We start from the raw sequence: 10,872 nt of genomic DNA on the forward strand, positions 1-10,872 counted from the left end.
GCCTGATGGTTGCAGGGTAGAAGAAGAAGAAGCAGTTTCTGGTCGATGCTCTGGCTCCTCACTTTTTGGAGTTGGCTTTTGGGACTGGAATCTGGAACCAAAGAAACATTGCCATTTCCAATCTCTGCTTTGGTGGGGAGAAGCTTCGGTGAGGTTGAGAGGTTGGAATCATCTCCAAGAGGAAGAGAGAAAAGGAAGATGCTTAACACCAGGAGGCCTGGGAAATCAAAGAGGGTGGGATTTCCTGGACTTGGAGGTGGGCAGTGGGTGTGAAAGCTGGCCCTGTGGAACTTCCTGTCCTTGAACAGCCCCACTGCCCACGGAGCTGTCCCTGTGCAGGTGCTGCATCCCCCTGCCTTCTGCTGATGGGGTTAAGATTTCTGGGATTCCCTCATCTTCATGGGGCTTCCCTGTGTCTTAAAGCTGTTAAACTAACTCACACCTCCACTGGGGAATGGGTTATGGACTTGGGGGAAGAGGATAGTTCATTATACTCACATAAGCTATCTAGCTCTTAATTGCCAGGTGGAAATCCCAACTGGCTGTCCTGCTTCCATTTGCATTGTGAGTCATGGGCTTGAATGATCTCCTGACAACACTCTGGAGTTTCCAACCTGGGATGCTGGTATGGAATCTCATTTACTCATTCATTGGAGAAATGGTGGTGGATGGATATTCAGGGAAAGGTATTTTTGAAGGTGGTATTTCTCTGCTGACAAATAAAGAATGGGAAGTGTCTTCCTTGAATGGTTTGTTTATCCAACTGAGATAAATGATTTGTGAGCTACCCTCACAGAACTAGTGGAGGTAAAAAACTTTCTTAAGAAGGACTCAGAGGGTGCAAAGAAACTAGATCATCCTTCAACCTGGTTTTAAAATACAGAACTTGCCATTGCTATTTCAAGATCTGTATAAAAATAGGTAATATTGAGCAGAGAACATTTTATTAAATATAACACTTGTATTTTTTTCAGTGCTGGTCTATTGCCAATCAATCAATAAATACTAGCCGTTAAGTGCTTCTATTTTAAATTATGTTATATTATTTCTTTCATTTACCACTTATACTGCCACTTACTAAGTGGTACTTCTGTTAAAAGTAATTTTCCTTTTGAAGTTTCTCCTATGGACGTAATTATAAAAATAACTTTCTGGGATAACGATAGAAATATTTCCTTATTAAAAATTTACTGTGAGCTTATTTTAGGTACTTAAGTTTTTAGATTTGATCTTATATCACTAAAAATATTTCTCTACAGTTGTTTTTTAGTTTATTAATTTTAATTATTTAGCTTTTAAAAAATCATAGAAGGAACAGATGTGTTGAAGGGGAAAGGATTTTGGAATCAGAGAGATCGGACTTTTAATCTTACCTCTGATATCTGCTTGCTATGTGAGCTTGGTTATAGCTCTCTGAACTTCAGTTTCCTTATCTGCAAAACAGGGATAATAATTTCTGTCTTGCAGGGTTAAAAGTGACTATGCATGAAATATGTCTGGTAAGTGGTAAACACTCAACTTGTATTATTTTATCAGCTTCTTCATTTTCCAAATATCACCTAGAGATAACAAATAGTTTCTATTTCATGGTAACAAGACCATAGAGCTTATTATTGTTTACAAAGAATTTTAACTGAGGGTGTTTTTAAGGTTTAGCTATTACCCTAGATTTGCTTCCTTTGAAAGTATATACGTGTAGCAGGAATATTACTAATATTATTTTAGAAGATAAATACTTAAATGTTATTTTCACTTAAAACGTTGGTGTTTTGTAATAGGTATTTAAGATCAGTGGAATTCCTGCCTGGATTCAGATGGATTCATGAAATGACTTAATTGTCATGTTGACCTTGCCTGACAGAGAACTTTGCTTTGGTTTTAATTCTTCTTTGATAATTTCCTATTCCTTTGTAGTTTGTGGTGGTTTTCGGATGCACATTACTCAAAATGCTACAGATTTTTTTCCTTTCCTATACTGCCTCTGATAGAGGAAATATGATTCAATGTTACAATAATAATAATAATAATAATAATAAGCACTTTACACTCATTAAAGTTTGAAACATATTCCTGCGTCTTCTCATTTTGTTTAACTTTCTCCGTCTCTATGAAATCACCTGAAACAGTTACCTATCCCAGTCTTGACGCTGTGTCCTTGCGTGGGAGTGTCCCTATGCAGTCTGTGTGCGCCCAGCGACTGTGGTGGGCGAGCTGGATGTGAAGTGCGCATGGGCTGTGTCTTCCCCTGGGGTGTGCTGGCAGCTACCGCCTTGGTGGAAGTCACGGCTGGAACTGGAGGGGCTGAGGCCAGAGCCAGGTGTAAGCCAGGGCTTCTCCCATGCTCAGTGGTTGTCTCAGCCCTACTGGGGAAGAGATCGGGGCCTGAGGGGCTGGCCTAGGAGCACTGAGGGAGTTGGGTTTCTCCTGGGTGGGACGGCAGTCTCTGCCTTGGTTTGGGGCCATTGCCAGGGCCTGAGGTTTTGGGGCTGCACTTCTGCGCAGGTTTCACTTTCCCCGCAGTGTGCGTGCCTTAGTTAGAAGCGGGGTTGGAGTCAGAGGGGTTGTCTTCACTTCCTCCCAAATGTGCACGGGGAGGCACTCACCTGCGATGGTCGACTCCGCCCTGGAGCTAATTTCGCTCCTCCCCATCGTGCGCGGTGACGTGCACGCTGACGATGGCTGCCTCTACTGCGATCAGAGGCAGGGCTGGGGTCTGAGCCGGCTCTGTTCTCTGCAAGCGTGCGCAGTGTCTTTGGCAATGGCGGCCCCTGCCTCCGTGGGGTGCAGTGCCGGTGCTACAGGGGCTGGAGCAGGAGCCCTGTGTGGGCTGGGGGCGGGGCACACTGTGGCAGTCCTGACAAGCCAGCAGAGCCCCAGGTAGTCTTTTATCTTCTGCTTCCATGTTGTGATTGGGAGGAAGCAAGTCTACGTGTGCATGCTTTAAGAGCCGGGTCTTGGGTACTTACAGCTCTCTAGTAAGCCCCACTGGGTTTCAAACCGGCTGAGGGCACTCGTTTTCCCAGTGTCAGACCCCAGGGCTGGGATGCCTAACAAGTGGCTCGAACCCCTTGCTCCCCAGGGAGGATGCCCAAGCCTATGGTATCCCCCGTCTCTTCTGGGTCCCCTGGTAGGGGTGTGGGTCTTGGCCAGATTGCTTCGCCTCCATGACTGTCTGACTCCATATGGATCTTTCTTTACCGCCTTGGTAGTCCCCAAGTTGATTTTAGTGGGAGTTGCTATATATGCAAGTTGTAGTTTTTCATGTTTGTGAGGGGAGGTGAGGCCAGTGTCCTCCTACTCCGCCATCTTGATTTCCGCCCTCCTGGGATTCAGTGTTAATATCACCTTTGCAAAGATTATTTTTACTGTGTAAAGTACAGTTGGTTCTTAAACTTTTTTGGATCCTGGAATTCTTTGAATTTCTGATGAACGTGAGGGTACCACTCTCCATATACAGCAGAAATTATACGTACACACATTGTCTACAGTTAATCTCCCCTTCCCAGCTCAGCTAGTTAAGAGAACCTCTAGTTTCAACAGTACTGTTTATGGATCACATTGCAGTGCACCTGATAAGGCAGCCTGGTTTTGCTGATTTATAACACTACCCAGCGTCTCCCCATATTATCAAACCACATAGCCTTGTTTTTTTCCCCCATATTTGGATAATTCTTATTAGGATCACTTAGAATACACTTTTGGAAATGGTGACTACTTTCATTCATTTTTTTGTGATTCTTATAACATCTGCCACTTATCCCGGTGCCTATTGACAGTGCTGTGGTTGCATCAGCATTTGGGAGGAACTGCTAGGTCCTTAGCTGTTGCCCTTCTTGTGGTCATCCCTTCCATGTAGGCCAGATCTGAGGACTCTTGCCCTCTTCATCTACTGGTCCAATATACTGAGACTGATATCGAGCTCAGCTTTCTGGTTTTTATTCTAGAAGCTTTTGAAGATAATAGACAGAGGTCAAATGCACCCTTTGTAGTAGTTACCTCCTATTTCATTCTCAGCAGTTTCTATTTCGTTTTTTTTTTTTAGCTGTTCTTTTCAGTATTTCAGTGACAGCTAAGACTAGAGCTTATCTTACTATAATCTCACCTTCCATCATCAGGCAGGTTTGAGAGGCAAAAGAATGTCATGGATGAGCACCCTTGTGGATGGCTCTGGGATTAAGAGGCCCAGGCTCAAAGCCAGGTCCACCGTGACTAGCTCCATAAGCATGGCGAGCTGCTAAACCGCATCTGTAAAATGGTGATAATAATGGCACCTACCTCATTGGTGCCATTACCTTGAAGCAGTTAATACACACAGTGGAGTTAGAACAGGGCATGGTTATAACAAGTGAGTGTTATTATTATTGAAAGTCAATCGAATCTGGTTCTCATGACCTGTTCATGGCCTGCTATACAGTAAGCACCCACACATTAGTTATTATTGCCATTATCATGTTACTCTTTTGACAGTTTTATTGATTATCTTCTCATTGTCTTCATTTACCTGATTCCAGAATGAAGATATTTGATATAAACTGATTAAGGAAATTTAAATTCTAGTACCCAGAGTTCCTGTTATGGAACTGATATGTGATTTTGTTGTTGACTTTCAATAGCGTGAACCCAGTAAAGAACAGACTATTTTCTTTCTTGCTTAGTTGAAAGAATTTCTCTGCCAAACTGAACCCAGAGGGTAGAAGAGCTATGCGTGTGGGAATGTGTCAGGATGTATCTAAAAGAGCTTCAGGAAGGGAGAAGAGGCAATTATGTTAAACCTTCTGGAAATGCACAATCATCAAGAAAGTCACAGTTAATGGAAAAACAACCCAGTCCTTATTCCTGTGTTTATTTTTTCGCTCCTAACCTTTGCGTTACATTTTGCCACAGAGAGAAGGAACAGCATCAATGTAAGTTTATTCTCACAGCCTAAATAAATGGCTCAGAAAACTGAAAGAAAGTTAGGCTTACATTTTCTGTTCTGTGCTTATTCGCTCCTTGTACATTCTATCTTGCCTCCCTTGCTGTGGGAATAGTTGCTTAACAGTTTTAAGGGTGAAATAGTTTGCATGAATCAAGATTAGTTTCCTCCTGAAAGGAGAAAATGTGACTAGCACTAATTTAGATTTATTTGCATTGATCATTAGTTATTTTCATCAATCAGAAACATAACCTCTTAAGAAGTGGAGCAGTTTGATCTGAAAGCAGGTGGGCTGGGTCTGCTGGGAACTGTCTCCTGTCAACAGGCCCTAGATGAGAATATACAGAAGTAGCCTGTGGCTTAAGCGAAGTCCTGTTCCGTATTTGGAAGCAGCTTTCAGACTCTTTTTTTAAATAGTGAGATTAATTTTTACATGAAATGTTATTTGGGACCCAGATGTGAAAGAATAGGCAATAGAAATGGTTCAAATATGGGGACTTGGCTTCTCTTGCCCTCATTTTCCTCCTGAGATCGTCTCTGGGACACCTGAGAACTGCAGGTTTGGAAAGTACTGACATGCAGAATAAACAAATGCCCTTGTTAAATTTGTCACTCTAGTATATTAGGTGAAATACTTAAAAATATATTTAAACTTTTGTATTTTTAATGAACACTCTAGACGAGGGGTTGACAAATTTTTCTGTAAACAGCCAGAGAGTAAATATTTTGCACTTTGTGGGCCAAGATACAAAATGGAGACTATTACATACTTATATAACATGAGAGAAAACAAATATCCACAAAATATCTTTTTTTTTTTTACAAAATTCAAAATCTAATGATAAGGATTATTGAGTACATACAAGGTTTTGTAATACAGGTTGGCTAATGAGAAGAATTGAATTTTTTTCAGTAACATTTTGCTTAATTGGAGTTCAAGGTAGCATTTCCTGTCATCAAATCAATTGCAAATGCTCATCTGTAAAAACAGGTCTTAGCTTGTGGGATGTACAAAAATAGATTGTGGGTTAGATTTGGTCTGTGGGCCATAGTTTGTCGATTCCTCCTCTAGAATAAACTTCAATTGGAAAATAGTAATTAGGAGATTTCAATTAATATTTAAAGAGCTTTTGTTTTTTAGTGACAGCAATGAACCACTTTCTCATTGCTACGATATTGGCAGTGCTTTTTCTCTTTGAAAGTAAAATTACAATACACAGTGTTGTGGACAGTTTCAGAAAAAGTGAATTTCATGTATTCTCAGTGAGAGGCTTTTCTGGGAGAGAATTTGTCAAAATGTGTCCAAAGATCTGAAACAGTACACGTACACTTTGTTCGACCCAGTGATTTCACTTCTAGGAATTTAACCCAGTGAGGATTATATTGAGGTATTTATGAGCAACAATCATGGGATTGTTTATCATGGCAAAAATTTGGGTGCATACTAAATGCTTAGCATTAAGGGGATCAGTGAAATAAATGATTGCAGATATACAAAAGAGATTATTATGAAGCCACTGGAAACTGTATTGTGAAACTTTATTGACATGGAAAGATTGTTTTAAAAAAGCAAGCTGCAGACATTAAGCATATATGATCTCCATTACTGAATAAAAAATATGGGGAGCTTACACATAGAAAACTAAATGAAAGACTACATGCTAAAATGTTGACAGTGCTTCTTTGTGAGATGGGAATATAGGTCATTATTGGTAGTAGCATAATCATAAGTACTATTTCTTGAGTGCTTACCAACTGCAGGCACTCTGGGAATGCTTTACATACATAATCTCATGTGATCTTTAAATCAATGCTGTGAAATAGGAACGCTTATCTCCGCTAACATACAAGGAACACTGAGGCTTGGAGAAGGTAAGTAGCTTCCCCAGTATACACAGCAAAAATGCGGAGCCTGGGTTTTGTACTCAAATGGGTCTCATTTCAGAATTTGCACTGCTGTCTCACATGCCATACTGACTCTCTTCTTTTCTCCGTGCTAATTTGTATTTCTAATCTTGCTCTGAAATGCCAGCGGGTGTTTTTTTAAGAAAGTTGCAGATGAGATCATTGGGTGCAATTACATTAAGAACACTGAATTGCCATGTAGAAGGTTTAACTGTTTCGTGCTTCATTACTGCTGATTCTGCCTGTTCTTTCTACTGGCCCAGATGGGCTTCCATGAAGATTTGCAAGGGCAGAAGTCATTAATCCAGGCTACTGCAGAGAATGGGCATTCCAGTTGCCTCTAAGTCTATAACCTAGCCAAGAAATACTTGTTTTCCTCCAAGGTGTAGAATAATCTTCCATATTTTAGTTAAATTCCTTTGCTCCAAGAGACAATCTGACTCTAAGAGCTTTTTAGAATCAGTGCCAAAAGTGGGAGTAGTTTATCAGTTGGTGACCAAGAGCCTTTCTCTTACTTCCCCACTATTCCCTGCCCTCACTCTTTACCACATTCCTTCAAAAGGGAACAGGGATAGTATGGGTCCAGGAGGGGAGTGTTAACTTATTCAAATTAAAATTAAGTGCTTACTTCATAATGTGTTTACCAGACATAAATTATCACCTGGATTGAAACTTCATGATTTTTTTTTTCTGTATGCTAGGCTACAGATGCTATAAAAATGATGGCTTGTAAACTCCGACAGTTTCCATTCACTGAACAAGATGAACTGTTCTGTCTTGCTAAATTGCTCTTTAAGATAATCAGTCCTGTTGCCAAAGGCCTGTGATCATCTTGCCACTTTGGTTTGTGTGATTACCTTGTTACAAGCACTGTCAACGTGATCAATTTTTTTTTGTGACCTGTTTTGTCACATCTTTTGTTCCCAGCTCCTTGAAAACAGCATGATGGATAAATTCATCTTTCTTAGAAGTTGTGAAGAACCATAGTCTTATTTATTGAATGTAGTTAAAATGGCCTATTGTAAAATGATGCCAGATCACAGATAGACAGGTAGGGCATGTAAAGTTATTTCAAGAAACACATGAAACATTTTGAAACACTGGTAAAAGTGATTGTAAATATAAATCTAGGTATTGAATTGGGATTTAATGGTCATGATTGACAGAATCTTTTTGGAGTAGGCAAAAATCAGGTTGTACAGTGAAGATTAATAAATAGTTAAGTACAATAATTGGGTGTGGGGTGAGGGATAGAGGGAACTAGTATTTAATGGTAGCTCTGATTTCTTTTTAGTTCCCATTCATTCATCCCATTCGTTCATCCATTAGCAAATATTTATTGCATTCTCAAGGCAATGAGGACACAGAGGTAAGCAGGACAGACCCAATCTCTGTTCCCATGGGGCCTAGAGTTTCCCAATTGGATGCTAAGATTCTTGTAGTGCATGTCTTCCACATATCATGAGAACGTATAGCTGTCCCACCTCTCACTTACATAGACACATAGTCATGGTGAATTTGAAAATGAAAGGGAGTGAGCAGTGAAAAATGTTGACTTTTCTAGCCGTGTAAAATTTAGATTAATTCATATTTTAAAAATACCCCAATGTGACTGGTTCAGACTAAAGGGGAATACTAGTCTAATAATTACTATCTTTTCATAATATTTTTAAACTGGAGTTTTAATTCTCAAATAAAATGGTGCCAAATGATGGCAAGGTGCTGTCGACAACAGTAGGGCTATCCTGTCTCTGCTGGTTTTGCAAGAGATCATAGTGACTTACTGTTTGAATTCTCTTTGTGTAAACAGATAATTTTTCCAATTCAGTATATTCATCTTATTATACAAATAGCATTAAATAGAAGAATAATTTTCAAAGATAATGCTTTTAAAAGGAATTAAGAACAATTTCTTACCTTTCTCACTAATATGAACATTTCCTTTATCAATTCTTCAAGAATCCTGGTCTGGAATCATATATTTTCCCCAGTAGTTTGCTCTTGATCTTCTTGTAGCTGAGTGTCAAAATGATCTAGGTGGTTTGTCTTTCAGCAATTCTTTTACATTAATTTCTGTATTAAGAACAATTAGTCTCTGATTTCAGAAGCTTTGTTCTCTTATTTTGTGCACAGTCTCAGAGGGGAGAAAGGAAAGGAATTTACTCTGGAGAACAAGATGGCTGCAGGAGCTCCAAGAATCATATCCTCATATAACAGTATTTGAAAGAAATGACTGCTTTCCTGTATGTATTCCTTTTTCCACAGCTGTTTGTAGACTCACCTTCAGGTTCTTTGGTCTACACCTAGGCCAGTCACTGCAAAAGGGAGTGAAATAACTGTGTTTGGCTTTAAGCCAATCATGATTCACCCCGAGGGTCTGGAGAGTTCAGCTTCCCCTGTGGCCATGGTTTCTTGAAGAGGATGGGCACAATTTAGTTTTATTGGCACAAAGGTGAGCAAATGACTGTTGAGTAGGCAAGCTGTGGTGTGTGCCAAAGTTGGTTTTGGCAAGTTAATGTTATCAATTCCGATAAAATTTTTTTCCTCTTATATCTGTTAAAAATTTTTCTCACTTCACAGTATTCTGATTCTTTTTTTTTATTGAGATATAGTTTATTTACAATATTGTGTTAGTTTCAGGTGTACAGCAAAGAGATTCAAATATATATATATACACACACACACACACACACATACACGTATGTGTATGAATGAGACTGTATTTGGAGATAGAGCCTTAAAAGAAGTAATTAAGTTAAAATGAGGCCATTAAGGTGGACCCTAGTCCAATCTCACTGGTGTTCTTATAAAAAGAGATTAGGACACACAGAGAGTCCCCAGGATGGTGTGTGCACAGAAGAAAGACTATGTGAGGACACAGTGAGAAGATGTCCATCAGCAAGCCAAGCACAGAGACCTCAGAAGAAACCAAACTAGTCTGTGGTATTTTGTTATGGCAGATCTAGCCAACGAATATAGATAGTAATTAGTACCACCTTTTACCATGAATACCTATGAAGTGTGAGGGACTATATTAGGAGGCCTTTATGAATTACCTGAGGTAAGAATTATCCCATTTTAACAACTGAAAAACTGAGTCTCAAAGAGCTTAAACAACTTGTAAATGGAAGAATTGGAATCAACCCATTCTAAATACTTCCCATATACCTATGCAGTCTGGATAAAGTAACTTCTATATATATATATATATATATAATATATATATATACACATATATATAATTGTATTATATATTATATGTGCATGTATAAAGTACATTTATAAATATATAAAAACATATAAAACTTATTGAATTCTTCCTATTTGTTAGGCATACAGTGCTAAGCATGTTACATGAATTAGTGTGTTTAATCCACACCATGACATTATGATGTGTGCATTATTATTATTCCATGTAACAAATAAGGCTCATAGACTTTGAGTCAATTTCCTAGGATCACACAGGTACCAAGTGCTGGAGTCAGGACTGAAGCTTGGATAATCCGACTCTAGAGCATACTCTATCCAGCATCTAAGCTACTTTCTGTTTGAATGGATCATCAGAAAGAAAGGTTTATGAGTGGAAAGTTAAAGTCAAAGCGACACAGAGCACCCACAATAGAGGAGAAATATAAACTCGATGATATGTTAATTGGTGAATGGATCTTGAAGAGATTTAAAAAATGCAAATATGAAGTAATATTTATTAAGAACTAGTATATGCTTGGAAATATTTATTTCTTGTTATAGCACATCACCATAGACATAGGCCAGTCTTTTAATCAATTAGCCAGTCAACTAAAGGATCAACAAAAGAGGCACAGGCAGTCCCTGAAACGGCATCATATTAACAGAGTGGCAAGGCGAATTCCCTTTTTCCATAAGGATGCGCTATAATTAGGGCTCGGACAATAAATACCCATTATCAAATGACTACACATGTGATCAAAATATGCCACAAACAAGCATATTCACTTGAATATAAACTTGTAAGATATCTTAAAATGAAAAAAATATATATTGAAGTCCTGTAAGGTGGGCATTGATATTAT

At 39.0% G+C, this 10,872-nt stretch overlaps 1 non-coding gene across 1 annotated transcript; it reads right to left on the reverse strand.

Annotated features, from left to right (window-relative positions):
• Window positions 1-9,083: 9,083 nt before the first annotated feature.
• On the reverse strand, window positions 9,084-9,176 carry LOC133092813 (small nucleolar RNA SNORA5). Its single transcript, XR_009701168.1, has one exon. It is a non-coding gene; the product is annotated as a small nucleolar RNA SNORA5 (small nucleolar RNA).
• Window positions 9,177-10,872: the final 1,696 nt, after the last annotated feature.

Source organism: Eubalaena glacialis, chromosome 5 (assembly GCF_028564815.1).
Source record: "Eubalaena glacialis isolate mEubGla1 chromosome 5, mEubGla1.1.hap2.+ XY, whole genome shotgun sequence".
Lineage (NCBI taxonomy): Eukaryota > Metazoa > Chordata > Mammalia > Artiodactyla > Balaenidae > Eubalaena > Eubalaena glacialis.